The sequence below is a fragment of the Rousettus aegyptiacus genome, unplaced genomic scaffold, assembly GCF_014176215.1.
Source record: "Rousettus aegyptiacus isolate mRouAeg1 unplaced genomic scaffold, mRouAeg1.p scaffold_m13_p_7, whole genome shotgun sequence".
In the NCBI taxonomy this organism is placed as follows: domain Eukaryota; kingdom Metazoa; phylum Chordata; class Mammalia; order Chiroptera; family Pteropodidae; genus Rousettus; species Rousettus aegyptiacus.
Genome location: NW_023416310.1, coordinates 82872629 through 82891544, shown reverse-complemented (window position 1 = coordinate 82891544; position 18916 = coordinate 82872629). Strand labels below are relative to the sequence as shown.

The following is an 18916-nucleotide window of genomic DNA, read 5'->3' as shown; positions in this document are numbered from 1 at the left end:
ATGCAGGGAGTAGGTGAACCCAGGGCATTGTCTCTCGACTTTGAGAATGCACGTACTCCAGACCTTCTCCGACTCTGTCCCTGCCACCACTGCCCACCTCGTTACCCGAGCTAGAACCTGATTCTCACTTCCCCTCACCTCTTACACTTTGAAGGGTCTCCCTTTAAAATATACCCTGAATCTGATCCCTTCTTGCCAAGTTACCACCTTGATATCAATATCCAGCATTTCTTACCTAAATGTACTCAGTTAATGCTTATGGGAATAAAGACCATTCCAATGAGAAAAGGCAAGGGCTCTTTATTCAGAGTATGCTATGACAAGAGAGCCAGCCATTGTCATTTGTGTTCAGGATTCAAAGGCAGGCAGAGGAGCGAGAAAGCTTTATGGTTGAGAAAAAGACAGACATCAAGTAGGCCCTAATGGAAGGCTGTTAGCATGGGGAAGTTGTTGGTGGGCTAACAAGAAATAGGATCTTCTCTTCTGTGATTGGTCAGGGGTACATACTTGGCTTTCTCTGGTTGGTCCTAAAGTTGGAAATTTGGTGAAGCTGCCAGTGATTAATCAAGTCCTGATTGTTTGGGGCTGATTATCATAGGAGTTATTGTTCGGCTTCGTGGATTTGTTTTTTTCCCCCTAAAGGTAGTGGTCTGACTTTTTACAAGTCTGACTTATAAATAGTAAGTAGGCTGGCTTTCTGGGCGGTTACCTTGGATAATGGGTAGTTTCCTGGGCTGCAGACAGAGGTGTAGAGTTCTATTTTATATATGGTCTGGCTATTGTATATTCAGTCTCTCATGCTGCAAAGTTTAATGGTGTTTCTTTGGTACCAACTTGATTGTGAAGTAGCTACTATTATTGTTATCTCCATTTACCTAGGAAGAATCTGTGGGTCAGAGAGGGTAAGTAACTTGCTCAAGATCATACAGTAAGAAGAGCCTGGCTTTAAGCCTTGGAAGTTTTCACTCCAGAAATCACTACCCTAGACTATCTCCCTCTGCCACGTAGAGACGGGGGTCACCTTGTACTTGATAATGTATTAGCAGATAAAACTTTAAAATATAACTGTTCTATCAGCGGAATTAGAATTTTGCCTCTGCTAATTCTCTTCTTGAGGAAGCTGATCCATTCTGTATGACTTAGCTCACCTTTTATCTTCCCAGTAAAACTTGACCCCTTTTATCTCATTTTCCCTAATATCGATGGACTGTAGGATATGAAGGAGTATTTCTCTGAGAGGAGAACGGAAGGTGTTGTGACATTCCTCGTATATACACTCAGCAGCCAGACTGCCTAGGCTTGATTCTCAGCTTGATTTCTGAATTTATCCAAGCCTCAGTTTCCAAATCTATGAATGGGGGTGACAAGATACTACCTATACTATGGCAATGAGCATAAAGATCGAAACAACACACATAAAGCACTCGCATAATGCCAAGACCAGATGGTGAGTGCTCAATGTAAATTAAAATGCAAATACCCTTCAAAAACTCTTTCCTGTGGCCTTAACTAATGTAATACCGAAAGTGGGAATTTGAATTGTCGACAGTTTGGGCTGGAAAAGAAAGCGAGAAAAAAAAAAAAAAATCATACATAGTGCTCTTTACCAAAATTGTCTGGGGAAAGTGAAGACTTAAAAAAACAGTTCCCAGAAAATGGCACTTCACCCATGCCCATCCCAGCCCACGCGCTCTTCCCACCCCACACGCTACTCACTTTGTGAGATCCTCCACTGATTACATGAATATGATTTTATTTTTACTAATCGAATTGAACAATTGGTCTTTGTAAATCCAGATAAACACATAACACATTAAGGACTTCAAATCCTACTTTATTTGTCTTCCCTGGGTCACTGTACTTGAAATAAGTAGAAGCCGGATAAATAGGCATCCACTAGAGGAAAAATACAGAGATGCCCAGCCTTTTGTTTGTTGTAATAATAGCATATCAAGGGCCTTATCCTCCACTTGGGTACAAAGCACAAAAGAATAATTTAAATTTCCAATTTAACAAAAGAAAAGAGATCGACACCCCACCACAGTTTACTTTCTGTCTCTGTGGTATCATTCAATCTAGCAGAGCTTGAGAATTTGGCACGAAGAAGGCAGAATATTGGCTTAGGGATACCACAGGGTCTGGGATCCTCGGGTGGCCAGAGGGCAAGGTCTCAGGCGTCCTGAGGGGTGGTGAAACCTTGCGAGGGGTGGTGACCTTGGCTGCAGGTGCTGGAGAGTGAAGTGAAGGTGGGAGTTTGTGTGAGTCCCTGTGTGATTGCCTTCATTTTCTCAGTGATTTATGGAAGCAAAGTCAAGGGCTGAACACAGAGATGAGGATTTTCCTGTCGTGATGACAGGAAAAGACTTAAAGGAATCATCTAGGAGGGCGGGAGGGCGAATGGACTTGCTGTAGGAGCTGTTCGAAGCTCACGGTCATGACTTTACAGTGACCCAGTCTGTGCGGTTATGCTTTTTTTCAGAACCCTTAGGCTCTCAGGGTGCAGGTGCAGAGCAGGCAGTGACTTGGTTTTAACCTAGAAATGTGTGGTTTAGCCAAGTGAGTTTGACAAAGCGAGAAGAGGCCAGGCGACTGGCAAGAGGGAGCAGCGATAGCAGTGGACTGGGGACTCCGAGCCTCTGGTTACTGTCCCTCATCCTCTCCCCCATCTCGTGTCCTCACTTGGAGGATGGGATGCTTGAACGGGAGATTTCGGAAGGGTTCTAGTGATTGGTAATATAGAGGAGGGGGACGATCCCCCCTTATTAAGTTCTTATGGCTGGGCTAATAATAAAATTGACATAAGACCAGGTCAACAGGAGAAAAAACAGTTTAATATGGAACATAGGAGATTATAGATGATGCCCTCTGAAATGTTGAACCAGCCAACTTTTTACGTTCTTTAGACAGAGAAACAATAAAGTTGTGAAGAATTGACGGATCACTTAGGTTTGGGTACTTATTAGTGAGGAATTGAAACAAAATTTGGTCTTGGGTTGTAAATTAGTAAAGGAGTAACAAGCATTTGTTAATGTAAGTTTTTTGAGCATGGATTCCTTAACTTTAGCGGTAAGGGTGTCTCTCAGTCAACAGGTGCAGGGAGGGCACCTTTCACATGGCAGATTTATCCCCCGTTTTCAGGGGGACTGACAGAGAGAGAGGTCAGAGCGTTCTTGCACCGGCAGTTTTTAAAGTAACTTTAATTCAAAGTAATCAGCATGCCAGGGTGGGATATCTTGGGGCAGCCTGCCTGGGGCTCTGATAGTAATGATAAGGTCTGGGGTGAGGCCATGGGAGTGACTGGTGATGTGAAGTGGGGAACGAACTCGTCAGAGGCAAGGGAGGGTCAAAAATGGGGAGGGTCAAAAATGGGGAGGGTCAAAAATGTAGATATTGAAACTACCAATAATTAAGACAGAACTGCTATTGGACAAAAGGACAGTGAGCCAGGAGCTGTATATTCAGGAAATGAAGAGGGTGAGGTGAGGAGTAGGACCGTGACAAGGACTGGGATGGTGGGCAGTGGAGTCCGATAACATGTGAGATTAAAAGTTGCAGGGGTTTTACAGAGGGAGGAAGGAGAATGTTCTGGAAGAGAGGAGGAAGGATACTACCCTATCTCCAGGCATAGTGGATGGGAGAGAGTACGGTCCTTACTTGAGAGATCTTCAAGGAAAGTCTCATTCTTAGGGCAGAGCTGGGAGTCTGTTAAGAAGGTCCCTTGGGAAATTCAACTATCGGGATAAGGGTACGGGAGTGATAAATGGTGTAACAAACAATAAAATGGAATGTGACGCATGCACTGCTGTGATTGCCCCGAGGAGGGACACTGGGGAGAATTCTGGATAGCAGGCGATAATCAACATTAAAATAACCATTCTGTGATTCGCATTTGTTTATTCATGTATCTGTGAACGCAGATCTGCATCTATCTATCTGTCTATCTCTGTCTGTCTGTCTATCTATCTATCTATCTATCTATCTATCTATCTATCTATCTATCTATCTATCTACATGATGCCAGATATGAAGCCGATTCTAGTTGTTCCAGCTCAAATTGTTGGCATCTGGACTCAACCAAATGCTAAAGGTTTAATGCAGGGGCAGAGCACTAAGTGGCTTGGGGAAGAGGCTATACAGACCCCTAGTGGTTAGGAGTCTTCACCCAGACAGAGACCTGAACTGGATTCCCAAGTTGTCACTTACCAGTTTATGGCCTAGGACAAGTTACTTCTCTGACTCTCCTTGTCAGTGAGATGGGGATAATAGTCCCTACTCGAAAGGTTCCCGTATGAATGAAATGAGATCATGTAATGATGTACTCAGCAGAGTGACTGTCACATGGTATGAGCTCAATAAATAGTAGCTATCGTTTTTATGGTGTTATGAACTTCAAGCCACCATATGCTCTCCGACATACTTCCTCTTTGGCTGCACATTGGAATCACCTGGTCCCAGTTTGTAACAACCCGCATACCTTGGTCCCACCCCCAGGAATTCGGATGGATTTGGTCAGGGGTACGGCCTGGGTGTTTTTATAAACAGCAGCACGATTCTAATGTGCAACGATGGCTGAGCGCTCTCAGTTCTCTAAGTGCTAGACCCTGAACCTGGAGCGTTAGCATCACCTGGGAATTAGAAAGGCAAAATTTCCCTGATCAACTGAATGAGAAACTCAGGGTGGGGGAAGGGGCGAGGGTGAGGGGGGAATCTGCAACCTCTGTTTTAACAAGCTCCCCTGGTGATTCTAAGGACCACTCAGGTTTAGGAAGTACTGCTCTAGGGCCAGCAATTCAGGGTGGTCATTCCACACCGAGCTCAGATCCCCCCCTGCCACCTCCCCGTCGTGCCCCAAGCCCACCCACTTTTTTTTTCCTTCTAGGGGGAATGGTTAGATTTAGGGTTGTGATTTTCTTGTCCTTTGGCTTACTTAATTTCGTATGTGTTCCTTTAGGTAGTCTTCCATTCTCCCAGCAAAACACAGGTGCCAGATATGAAGCTATGGAGCCGACTAAGGAAGCCGCAGCTCCTAACCCCATGGAGTGCCCAGCTGTGATAATGTGATTTATAATAAATAAGTATTTGCTCTTTGTCCCAGTATCTGCACAGAGCACCTGAAACCCCTGGAATTTCCTTCAAGGAGATCAATAAAGGTATCTTTTGTCATGTTAATGACTGACTTTGGGAAGGCTCCTTAAGATAGGGACTAGTTGCCAGGGGAACCAACCACATGACTGGAAGTTGACACCTTTCAGTTCCACCCCCTGACCTTTGGGGGTGGATTGATTAAGTCATTGGCCAATCACCAATGGCCAATGACTTAATCAGCTATGCCTGTGTAAAGAAGCTCCATAAAAACCTAGAAGAACAGGGTTCAGAGAGCTTCCGGGTCAGTGGACACGTGGAGGTGCGGGAGGATTTCGTACCCCAGAGAGCATGGAACCCACACCCTGTCCAGCTGGCTGTTCCTGGGTTATGCACTTCCAGAGTGAGCCCCTGACCTAGTAAGTTTTGTGAGCCTCACAAGTTAATTGCGCTTAAGGAGGAGGTCGTCGGAACCTCCAGTCTGCAGCCGGTCAGTCAGAAAACCTGGGCTTGCACCTGGCTTCTGAAATGGGGGCGGGGGTGGGCAGTCTTGTGGGACTGAACCCTAGATCCGTGGCATCCGATGCTACCTCTGAGTAAATAGTGACACTTTGAGTTAATTTGTAGGACACTTAGCTGGTATGGGAGAATTACTTGGTGTGGGAAAGAACCCGCCTTCCCCTGATATTGGAATCAGAGTCAAGAATTTTACCAGTGTTAATTAAACAAAGGTGGCCAGCTGGGCCAGTTTGGGGTAGACTTGCGAAGGGTGAGTTTTGGTCTTCAGTTTGACTGTCTCACGCTCTCCTCTTTCTGTAATCTTGTTCTCTCTGCTCTACTCACCTGAAAACCTGTTCTCAGGTTTAGATCTGACCTCAGTTGTTGGTAATTTAGGTTGAGTACAAGCCACGTTTGTTGACCAGACTGCATGCACCTGTGGGAGGAGCTGCGTCCCTATTTCTTGGTAGCCACACACTTCTTCCAGTTCGGATTCCCGCAGTAATGTGCCACTTGGATTTTCAAGTGGCATGGTACTGAAAAGTGTTGGCCTTGGCACCGCAGATGACGGTTTGAGCCTGCAGCTTGCTAGCTGTGGAACCTTGGGCAAGTCATGACACTTCTTGGCACCTCGGTTTTCTCGTACAAAATAGGCTTGATGATTTTTAACTTCATACAGTTGGGAAGCCTATAAGCAAACGCATGAAAAGGGCTCAAGTCATTACTGGGATGTAGAGAGCGCTCAGTGAATGGTACTTGTTGCTGACTGTTATTAAACTTCGTTTCCTGCTATGGAAGGATAGGTTTTATCCGTGAGCCGTTGCAAAGCTTCCTGGCAGAGGCTTTTCCCTGAGGCGCAGTTGCCAACTCCAATGGACCCCGTTCCAAGCAGCCTGGAACTCACTTCTGATGTCACCAGAAATGTCCTGAGATGTCCCCCGAGAGACATTCTTATGCTTTCCAACGGGCTCACTGACACTGGTGCTGAAACTGCCTTGAGGACTTCCACAGTCTTCCAGGGAGTTTAATACCTGGTGATAGCCTCAAGCCTGTTTTAATTGAATTATTCCTTTCAGTGTCAGGCTTAAGGAGCACCCTACAGGGTCTCAGCTTGGACTGAATGCACTGAAAAATATCAACTAGTGTAGATGCCATAATCCCCAAGGGAGGTATAGAGTGCCCTTGGCTGTCCCTATGTTAGTTAATAAGCATACTGCTATAGCATCTGCTTTTCCTTTTCCTCCCAGTATGCTCTTTAGTTGCCTTTGTAAGAAAGAGAATAAAACTAAGAATATAACAAGATATTGGAGAAGAATTGACCATCTTAATTTTCAGGGCTAGAAGGGATTTCGACATTACCTGATCTAACCTGCATGACTTACCTGGTGTGGGGCAGTGGTCTAGAGTAGGAGAGGGTTCAGCCAGTGGCCCAGAACTTCACCCCAATGAGCTCAGCTTGAAAAAGACATGCTCTTGGTCCTGGACAAGTATTGGGAGCCACAGTGAAATGTGGCCTGGGGCGGGCTCTCACGTGAGCAGGCCAGGGCAGAGGTTAAAGGTGGCCCACTGGACTCAGGCTACCAGGAATTGCATCTTAGTCCACCTCACACCATCTGGCTCAGAGCAGGTTATGTAACACTGTGGGGGCTTTAGTTTCTTTACCCCAAACTAGGAGTAATCACAGTACCTACCTCAGTGCTGCCAATCAGACTGCAGTTCACTAGAAAGCTTACTATTACACCTGGGATGTAGTTAAGTGCTCAATAAATTTTAGCTCATATTGTCACTGAAGAATTTTTTTAAAGGCTCCTATTGGGATGGTAATGAAAGCCCTCCATCTTAGAGCTTTATGGCAGTGGTTGTATGCTCCCCATAATGAGGGAATTTCTGGCCCTGTAAAAAGAAAGTCCTGGAGGTCCTTTATTTAAGGGCAGACCTGTCTTCTAAAGAGAATAGAAGGGCAAGTGTCAAAGGCTCGGCTCCCTTAGAGAGGACTAGAAATGATGCTATCCAATCCTTTGAGAGGATCAAATCCAAAATGATTTTAAGTGCGTAAAAATGTGGGAGCTCAGTGAAAGCGAGGTGCTAGTAACAACATAAAGCTAACATTTCAAGTATATTAACATTCATTATCTCATTTGATCCTCAGAATTATATATGAATATATACTATGGATATTATGTGGTAGGCCTTCAATAACTTAGATAAACAAATGGGTAGTTGGATAGGCATCATCCCACTTGAATGAGGAAATAGGGACTCAGCCCTTGCTATGTAACAAACCACCCCAAAGCTTGCAAGCTTCAAGCAACAATGACTCATTCCTTATGCTTTTGTAGGTTGGCAAAGTGCTTCTGCTGGTTTTGCCTGGACTCAAAATGCTGGATGCTGGCGGGTCAGTTGGATTGGAAGGTACGAGGGGGTCTCACTTGTATTGCCTGTCGATGCTCGATGTGGGCTGCGCCATGCTTTTTCCTCACATAGCTTCTCCCATAGGCGAGATGAGCTTCCATACATGGTGGTCTCGGGGAAGCATCCCAAGGCGGTGGAGAGAGATGCTGTAAGGCTTTGGACATTGTGCATTGTTGCTTCCACCACATTCTTCTGGTTAAAGCAAGTCCCAAGAGCAGCTACAATTCAAAGGCTGAATAAGCTTTCCTGTCGAAGAGAGAAGCTGTAAAGAATTTGTAGCTATATTTAATTTATTAGGAGATCAGCACATACAATCTTTTACTAGCACTTGGCCAAAGTCCCAGAGCCCATAAGATTCAGGGCCATAACTTGAACTTGGGTCCTGTGACTCTAGGACTTGCAACCTTTTTCCTGTAGCAAGACCGCTTTCACTGCAAGAATAAACTTAGCTCAGAGATGAAAGCACAATGTATTTTCTGTACTTAGACATCGAGGGACATTGAGCACCTGATGTGTCTCTTGAATAATGTCATAGCCCCAAGACACTGTGGTTTGGACATAGCATAGTTCTTTATTTGTATACGAAAATACACACTACATATAAATTAATGTAATTCAGTGTAGACCTTTAAAATGAAAACCTAGCAGAATGGTTTTCCCTCCCAGGAGAACCATTGTGCCCATGTGCGGCTTAATTTAAGAGAGATCTGTTTAGGTTTCATCCTCTCAACTGTTCACAGAAATCCAGGGCTAGGAAAATAAAGCCCTTTAAAAACGGCGAGGTTTGAGTAAAGGTCATGTGGTGCTCCAGCATTTGGCTGAGGCTTGAGGAGATGAAACAAGAAAGGCTGAAAGCAAAAAGGTTAAATTTCGAGTCATCAGGGGCTCCTTTAAAACCTTCGAACAGAACAGCCTGTTGAATGTAAAACCAGCAGGAGAATCTGCCCAAATATATTCCCAATCCGTAGTGCAGTGATATTTTGTGAGCCTAGAAGAAAGTGATTTTCAGAGCGATTTGCAGATTTTCAATGCTTGCAATGGTGACATTTAGAATTTTACTGCGGCCTGAAGATGTACTTAATGGCACTAAAAACGGTCCCCCAGGGGAGAGAGTAGTAAAGAAGCCGTGCTCGCCCTCCTTCCTCCCAGCTGAGGAGGAGCAGAGTCACCGAGTCACTGGATCTGCCATGGAGGAGGAGGTGGGCCGCTCCGCAGGCCCGAGGGCCAGTGCTGGGTGGGACCCTGCGAGGCTGCCATGGGGAAGGGCCGTGGGGAAGGGCCAGCTGCGGCAGTGCGCAGGGCGCCTTTGGGGAGAAGGAGGTGTGGATGGCCAGGGAGGATTTTTTGGGAAGTTCGGTTTTATTCCGTAGTTGTGGTGTAGTTCTCCTTTTGTGCATCTTCAAGACACCTTTTCTAAAGACTCTGTTACTCTTTGAGGCTTTTGGAGAACGGTTTGTGTTTATTTCGAACATGACCTCGCAGAGAACGGCCATGAAGGCAGGAGCTAGTCTTATTTTGGGTTATGCCAGTTTCTTCCTAATCTTGTGTTTTCTAGGAGAGTTTGACCTTTCCAACCAAGACTCTTTTTTCAGTTGGTTTTACCAATCCTACAGATTTTAATTTTATTTCCTGATTAATTTTGCAGTTAGCGCATTTCATTAGCAGGCTTTTTGAGGTCCCAGCATAGGCCGCTTTGAGCTGTGTGAGCCACTCTGCCGTTGGAGCTCGCAGCCATTGAAGTCATGGCTATTTGTATTCCTTGGTGTATCTAGACGAGCTCTGTGACTCATGTTAGAGTCCATTGTCATGGTCATTTCCCACTCCTGCCCTTTCCTGCTCTTTTTGTGGCTGTAGAAGAGGGCATATTTGGAAGAGGCTGAGAAAATCAGGGACTTCCCTGGAATAGTAGTCAAAGCCGTAAAGATGATAATGAGAGCTTATCTACGCATGCACACGCATGTATAGGTTCATTGACTCTTTTCAACCTTAGGATGTAGGAGTATCTGAATTTTTCAGAGGCCGAGAGAAATGAAACCAGGTTGCACAGCTATCAAATGGCAGAGCTGGCACGTGAACCCACATCTCTTGGCATAAGCTCTGAACCCTCATGCAACTGTGTCGTCCTAGACAGGAGCCACGAGGTCTGGGTTCTCATCGGAGCTGATTTCTCTGTGCAAGTCTGTCCCCTGCCCAGATGCCATTTTCTTTCATGTGGAAGTGAAACCTGGACTTAATCTCTAAAGTCCAATCCAGCTGTATGAGTCTGATTCAAGTATTTACTCGCACGTCCTATGTGCTAGCGTGCTCATCTTCTGATACAAAGGAAGGCATTCCTGCCTTCTGGGTGGGCGATGGAATGGGTCATACTCCAACAGGAGAGAGAAATACACGAGTAAATAAGATTATAATGCAACTGTCAGAGGTGATGCTGAAAGTAGTTAATAACTTATTTGGTAATATAAACCAAAATATAAAATAATATCAAACTAAATCTTAAAACGCCTTTTAGTGTACATACTATGCATTTCTGAAAACTGGCAAGTGGTATAAGTTGTAATGCATTTCATTGGCCAAATTATTCTAATTTCTAAATTACTTGTTGCGTTTTAGAGTTTTTTTTTTTTTTTTTAGCTTTGAGGTATAATCAACAAATAACCGCATAAGCTTAAGATGTACGAGGTGTCGATATGCTTGTACCTTGTGAAATGATTGGTGCCATAGTGTTTCTCAACAGAAATTACCATTTTTTTTTTTTTGTGGTGGTGAGAATATTTCAGATCTTTCTTAGCAACTTTTAAATATATAAAGTATTGTTAACTGTAATCATTCCGTTGTACAGTAGGTCCCCAGAAATTATCTTATAACCTGAAGTTTATACTCTTAGACCAACACCTCCTCTTTTTCCTCATCTCCAGCCCCTGGTAACTCCATTCTAGTCTGTTTCCATGAGTTCAGCTTTCTTTGATTTTACATATAAACGATTTCACAGTATTTATCTTTCTCTGACTTATTTCACTTAGTAAAATGCCTTCAAAATCCATCCATTTTGTTCCAAGTGGCAGGAAGTCCTTTCTCATGACTAAATAATATTCCATTGTATGTATACACCGCGTCTTCATCCATTTGTCTGTTGAGGGACACTTAGATTGTTTCTCATCTTGGCTTTTGTGAATAATACTGCAGTGACCAGGTGAATGCAGGTATTTCTCAGATATTCGATTTTCATTTTCTTTGGATCTGCACCCAGAGGTGGGGTTGCTGAATCACAGGACAGTTTTTTTTTAGTGGACAAAGGTTCCCTTTTCCTCACAGCATTGACAACAACTATTACCTCCTGTCTTTTTGATAACAGCCATTATAACAGATGTAAAGTGATATCTCATTGTGGTTTTGATTTGCAGTTCCTTAATTAGTCATGTTGAGCACCTTTCATATACTTGTTGGCCACTTATACATCTTCTTTGGAAAAATGTCTGTTTAGTTCCTCTGCTCATTTTTTAACTGGATTGTTTTTGCCATCGAGTTGTATGAGTTCTTTATATATTTTGGATAGTACGTTTTTATTGGATACACAATTTGCAAATATTTTCTCCCATTCTTTAGGTTGCCTTTTCATTCGTTGATGTTTCCTATGCTGGGCAGATTTTTAAATTTGATGTAGTCTCATTTATTTGTCTTCACTTTCATCAATGTTTTATAGTTTTTGGTGTATAGATCTTTCACCTCTTGGCTTAAATTTATTCCTAAGTAGTTAATTCTTCTGATGATATCGTAAGTATAATGGTTTCTTAATTTCTCTTCCTGATAATTATTAGTGTATAGAAATGCGGCTGATTTTTTTATATTCTGTATATTGCAACTTAACTGAATTTGTTCTTTCTAACCATTTTTTTTTTGGCAGTCTTTAAAGTTTTCTTTATATAATATGTCCTCTGCAAATAGAGACACTTTTATTTTTTTCTTTCCTATTTTGATGCCTTTTATTTCTATTTCTTGCATAATTACTCTGGCTAGGACTATGTTGAAAGGGAGTGGTGAGAGTGGGCATCCTTGTTCCTAATATTAGAGGAAAAACCTTCAGCTTTTTACATTAAGTATGATGTTATCTGTGGGGCATGTCAGACATGGCTTTTATAATGTCAAAGTACATCCTCTCCTTGCCCAGGTTTTTGAGAATTTTTATTGTAAAAGGATGTCAAATTTAGTCAAATACTTGTTCTGCCTCTATTGAGAATCACATGATTCTTATTCCTCATTTTGTTGATGTGGTGTATTACATTGATTTTGTGTATATTGAACCATTTTTGCTCCTTGCATCCTTGGAACAAATCCTACTTGATTATAATGTACGATCCTTTTAATGTATAATCGAATTTGGTTTGCAAATATTTTGTTGAGGATTCTTACATCTATGTCCATCAGGAATGTGAGCCTATAATTTTCTTTCTTGCAGTGTTTTTTTTTTTTGTCTGGTTTTGGTATGAGGGTAATGCTGGCCTTGTAAAATGGAAGTGTTCTCTTCTGAGTTAGATTTTGTCGATGTGTTCTTTCAGTGCAGCTGCCATTGGCTGAATGATGCCTGTCTGAAACATGATTTAAAATGAGGCACTGCATCAAAGCCTTTCAATGAATCTCTCAATAAATGGATAGTAATTAGGGTCCTGAAGCTCTGTACTTTGTTCTAAAAGGAAGGCCATCAGGAGTACTGCCTATGAATTTGGGATTGGTACATAGGTGGATACCAACTGTAGTTATATGGCCTTGCTGCTGAAGGCAGACAGAGGAGCAGCCTCACGATACTGCTTGCCTCGATGCCCTCGCCAGTGCTGGGCCCCTGCAGGGCGATAGGTGGGGCTGCACAACCTTCACCATCGCTGCTGCTCATCACACAGCTGCAAGGGGCTGCCCACGCCCACACAGGCACTGCTCTCAGGCCCCTTACTTGCCCCTGTGGCAATAGCTAGGCAAGGTTATTAGGTGACTTACAGTCTCAATATGTAGAGAATTCCTCTTTACCAGCTACTCTGGAAGTGTTTCAGCTTTCTAACAGTTGATGTGATGTAGATTGAAACATTCTTATGTCTTCACTTTGTCTCTCTACAATATGACCCTACAGTGCACCCATAGAGTAGCAGGAATATATTTCCCTACTCCACTGACGTTGAGCTTGGCCATGTGACTTGTTTTAGCTAATGGAATGGAGGCTGAATTAACAGTTTGCCGGTCTTTCTGAAACGTGCATGCTCCAGATTGCCATTCCCCATCAGACAGCCTAGAGTGAGACAGATGGGTTAGATGGAAACCGAGCTGAAGCTGGAGCCAAACGTAGCTGACCTAACAGCTGTAACAAACTGCAGTCCTGTAAGCAAAAAACCCCCTGAGGTTTGGAATGTTTTGTTATGCAGAAGTATTGCAGCCATAGCTCTCTGATACACAGGGCCAACGTGGTGCGTACCAGTACAAGTAAGTACTGAGAATAGATCATAAAAGATTTCGTGTTGTTAACAGTTGTTATTTTGACTGCCTGAGAAAGTATCAGGGAGGAAGTAGAGATGAGAGAAGCAAGAGCAAAGATTCAGGGGCAGAGATGTTCAAAGGCTACAAAGGGACAACGATGGAGACCGGCTTGTTTGGAGGAACAAATAAAGCTCCAGCACCCAGGGCGAGGCCTCCAGGATTTTCAACATGTACTTTCTTTTTTCTTTCTAACTGGTTTTTGCAAATCCTCTCCTGTTAACTCTCTCATGTCACTGATGGGCTGTCCATGGGTCTGGCCCAGGAGAACAATTTTGCAAAATGTATCAAAGCATTAAATGTGCACATTATTTTCCTTTCACTCAGCTATTCTTTAAGGATGTATCCCAAGGGAATAATTGAGCAGGTGAGAAAGTATAAAAAGATTTTTCCTTTTTTTTATAATTTTGAAAAACTGGATATTCAGCGATAGAGAATATTGAATAGCGTAGCTGTCCAACAATAGAGAATTACTTAGATGAATTGATACATATAATCAATGAAGCACTATACTGCCTTGAAAATTAAATTGTAAAAGAGTATTGACAAGTAAAGTTTTTTTTTTAATAACAAATGACGTTATGAACCATAAGCAGCTGACCCTTGAACAACACAGGTTTAAACTGTACGGATCTACTTATATGCAATTTTTTTTTCAATAAGTTTTATAAATGTATTTTCCTTATGATTTTCTTAATAACATTTCTTTTCTCTAGCTTACTTTATTGTAAGAATACAGTATGTAATATACAAAATATGCATTAAGAATACAGTATATAAATTATATAATTGTATTAACCAATGTTACCCCAATAAACTTAAAAAAATAAATAAATAAACTGGATTACTCTTAAAAGAATACAGTATATAATACATATACAAAATATGTGTTAATAGATTATTTGTTATTGGTAAGGCTTCCAGTCAACGCTAGGCTATTAGTTAAGTTTGGGTGAGTCAAAAGTTATGCATGGATTTTTGATGCACAGGGGGTTGGCGCCTCTAACCCCTGCTTTGTTCAAGGGTCAACTGTATTTTTCACGTGAAATAGGCACAGTCTTCATTGTATGTGTGTTTATGGGATTTTGGTTACAAAATACTGCCACACCCACATCTTTGGAGACAACTTCATTTATTAGGATTTCTCTTAGGGAGTGAGCTTTATATCTTTAAAAGAGATATTTGATTGGAGATGGGGTATGAATGCTGAATAATAAGAAAAGTCCTAAGTAACAAAAAATGGTTACTTTCTCGGGATAGTAAAGAAGTGTTTTGGAGGGAGGCAAGATCCAACAAGGCCGGACATCGCGTATGAGAAGGGGAGAGAGATTCTGTTCTTCCTTGGCCCCCTCCACCCTTTTCCTCCTCGAATTTCCCCTGCCCCCAAGTACAGCCTAGGGAGGACTTAGAATAGAGATTTAATGAGGAGACATAGAAGTGGCTTCTGTGGAGTGTGCGGTGGAAACTAACTCTGCCGTCTTCTGAGACAGGCAGTCTCATCTGCATTGTTCCCCGCGTGTTTTGTGACTGTGGCCTCTTCGAGGGGGCTTGAAGTGGAGGGAACAGCTCACAGTGTGGAAGAATATACTTACAGTATTGGCAGCGATTATTTTGGGCAATAGGAATTTGACTTGTTTCTCTGTGGTCTAAATAAAATATATTAATTTATATGTTTAAAAAAAAAAAACCCTCTCTTCTTGTTGCTTGGGTAAACTCAGAAAAATAGATTAGCCTCTTTGGCGCCTCTTTGGTGACAACACCCTTGATACAGGGTGCTGTCCCTATAGGGCATTGCCTCCCCACAGGGCAGGGGTAGGTGGCTGGCTTCAGCCTCAGTCTCCATGCCGGTTGCCAGAGGTGCGGGTGTCTTTCAGCTGCCATTGCAGGAGAATCTGTTCATGATGCTCTGATAAGTCTAGAATTTGGGGATTTGGATCAATGTCGGATTCAGAGTTTTTAATTTTTTATTCTGCAATGCTACCTTGGAGGGGAAAAAGCCAAGACCTAGCACATTAAGATTTTACCAACTTTATTTCATTTATTTCTCACGAAAGACCATATTTAACATTTGAGAAAACCGAGATTCATTCAGAGAGGTTAATGACCCGCAGAAAGTCACAGTAAATCTGAGTCATCCAAAATCAATGTGATGCTAAAGTTTTTCTGTTTTTGCCTTTTTCTTTTTAACTCCAAGGGGCCAGAGATGAACATTTAAAGAATCTGGTTGCAGCCATTTAACCTATGGGATAAAAAGTAGTTTTACTTATAGAAAATATCGACTGGCAACATTTTTTTTTTCTTCCGAGCAAGAAATAAGAAAGAGAAAAAAGCTGCAGCTTGAGAGAATGAGGCAATTTGTATGGAAAAAAGAATCCTTGACGGTGCTGTGACATTCCTTGGACTCTGGGATTGGTTACTAAGTATTTATTTAATCAGACTGAGCTTTTGCCTAAAGGCGAGCTTATCTGTAAACTGCCTGAGAGGCGAGAGTGCAGACAAAATGATCTCCACATCCCCTTGGAAGCTGTGTTTGGCAAAGAATATTCTGTGGCCACATATATCAAAATTACCTGTGGTGTTCAATTGGGGATTTGCATTTTTAAGAAGTTTTCTTTTTCATTCATAGTCCAGTCAGAGCAACAGCCATGGAAGAGAGATTTAATGAAAAGAATCAGTTATCTGCTGTGGGGTAACAAAACACCCTAAAACTAGTAGCTTTAAGAATAACTGTTATGGCTCACGAGTGTCCTTGGTCAGCTGGATTGTTCTGGTCTTGACTGGGCTTCCCCCTGTGTCTGGTGGATGTCAGGTCAGCTGGGTGGCTCTGATTCTGGGGTCTGGCTGAGTACTACTGAATGGGGTACCTGGGTCTCCTCCATGAGGTCTTTCATGCTCCTGCGGGCTAGCCCAGGCTCATTCACATAGAAGCTCAGCAGAATTCCCAAAGGAGTAGGATTTTTTATAAATTTTCATCACGGTGCTAAAGGACATCTTTAGGTGTAGAATCAGAACTGGCACAATATTGCTGCTGTTACAATTTATTGGCCATAGCAGGTCATCAGGCCAGCCCAGACTCAAGAGATGGGGAGAGAGACTCCAGCTTTTGATGGGAGAAGCTTTAGAGTCACATTGCAAAGGGGGAATGGGTAGTCAGGAGAAATTAATCAGCACCATTTGGTAACAATCCATCCCAAATGGTAACGGCGTTAGGAGTCCTGGGGGAGTAAAAGGAAGGGGTGTGCTGGACTAAACGGGAGCTTGGAGGTCGTTGAGGAAGCTGCCCGCCTGGAGCCCAGGAAGTGCTGGGCCGCTGAGGGAGGTTGGCCATGCTGCTGCCGGAATTGCTCAGAGGCACCGCTTCTGCTCATGCCGGAACCCGGACGACTTTTTTTCCCTACTGCCAGTGATTCACAGTCGCTCGACCTAAGCAGAAGCCCCTGGTGCGAGAGTCTGGGAAATTCAGCCCACAGGCTCCAGGCCTGGCAGTACAGGGAGGGCCCAGGAGGGAGAGTGTGCGGCTGCGAGACCGTGGCATGGTTATCACACGGAGGTTTTGAGACCCAACGTTCTAATATGCTGTGATCCTTGGGCAGTAGATAAATGTAAGCCCCATGCCAGAGGTGACCACTGGCTGAGTCAGCTGAGAACTGGTGAATCCCCAGGTAATTATTCTTGCTGGTTTTGGACTGTAACATGGCTAGAGATGAATGTGGACAAGATAATTAGTTTGGATGGGCAAGAAAGTCCCATTCATCAAAGGAAATTATCTGTCCGGAGAAGCAGTCAGTATGAAAATCTTGATGTTTGCCATTTGATTTGTTGCTTCGCCATCAGCACGGAGTGTTCGCATGCAGGTGTACGTGAGCGGGGCGTAGAGAGGCAGGCAATCAGAGCGAAAAAGTGCAAGAGTATTAATCAAATGAAGATGATTAGGCAAAAAGCCTGTTAAAAGTCTGTAAAAAGACACAACTTTGTATTCTTTAATGAGAAGGTGGAATTCACAAAGAGATTCTTAGAGAAATCTAGTAGCTTCCACTTAAAAGTCAGACAGTGACTAAGTACCAAGCTGAGGAGATATCCAAAAAATCGGACAAGGGGCTGGAAGGCAGAAGGGAAGGTGACGAGGAGTACAGGGATCACCCTGCCACCGGGAGGTTTATAACAATCCCACAGTGAGCACCTCAGAAGCTTGATTATGGATCCTGAAGGCATTTAAATATGAAATGGACTGATCTGGCACAGATGTGTTTTAAAAGTACATACTTTCCTTTAAGAACTGTTTAATAGTGATTTTTTTTTTATGCTGGGATTAATCAATTAGTGTTTAAAATTGGCCTGCAGATGAGAAAATAATAAATCTTATACTCTTAGCTCTTTCAGCCCCTCTAGAAGTCATCTATTCCTTTCCCTGCATGTGCATATAATAAAACTGCCCAGATAGCCAAAGTGACAGGTCTGAGGTCACACAGCTGATCTAAGACAAAACTAGGACTAGAACTCGAGTGGTATGGTGCCCAGGCACGTGGGCTTCTCTGCCCTGAAACGTAAGTTTTGTACTTTGTGTTTCGAGAGGCCAGGCCTGTAACTAAACGAAAGTGTTTTCTAGGTAGTGTTTACTAGCTTCATCAGAATCACCCGTGGGTACTTTTTCAAAACAGATCTGCCTGGAGCTTACCCCATAACTTCGGAGGCAGAATTCTTGGGTGGCAGAACAAAGCCTTAGGAGTGTGTTTTTTCAGAAAACTTCCTTATGTGTTTCCAATGTCCTGTCCCCGACCCTATGAAAGAGCACGGTTTTAGGCATTGATTGGCAGAAGAGAGCTTTCCAGATGTCCACTATGTTCAGTCAGGGAGGGCTTTTGTCCAAAGCCCCTTGACTGTGTGACTTCACGAGGGGCTCATGTGCTGTACACCCTCAGAACTTTCTATGGGCCCATCCTTGGTGCTGAGAGTAACAACGATGAAGGTGCAGCATTAGCCATTGTCAGGTTGACTCCTCCAAGTATCTGTAGTTCAGAAAATAGGATGATGTACAGTTCAGGCCACCTCGAGTATTAATCCCAAGGCACCAGGCTGTTGTGTTTACCCAATGGGGAGTGTAAGTTATAATCAGGGAGGGGGCGGGTCTAGGGATAAGTGAGCCTCTCTTGTCCAATGTTGTATCTGCAGCTCCTAAAACAGTACCTGGCACATTGATTGACTGAATGAAAGGGAGCTGCTTATTGGGTGCTGGCTTGAAATCACTGTAGCCAACAGATCCTGAGTCACTAAGTGTCCTCTCTGCAGAAGTGTGGTTGTATCTGAGTGCAGCTGGGATTCATCCAGTAAAGCTCCACAAGGCCTAATGTATAATGATAAATCATGACCCTCCAAGGTGCTCAGAATCAATTTCACACCTCATCTGTTATCA

General features: G+C 43.2%; 1 long non-coding RNA gene across 2 annotated transcripts in view; it reads left to right on the top strand.

Annotated features, from left to right (window-relative positions):
* The first annotated feature begins 4661 nt into the window (after positions 1–4661).
* The window catches only part of LOC107521898, a 46107-nt gene continuing 31852 nt past the window's right edge, over positions 4662–18916 (top strand). Inside the window, exons 1-2 of one of the 2 annotated variants that reach the window (XR_001599674.2) lie at positions 4662–5150; positions 7920–7992. This is a non-coding gene — a long non-coding RNA (uncharacterized LOC107521898). Of the gene's footprint in view, positions 5151–5196; positions 5502–7919; positions 7993–18916 lie in introns of those variants that run through there. The other variant, XR_001599675.2, reaches the window with a different exon arrangement.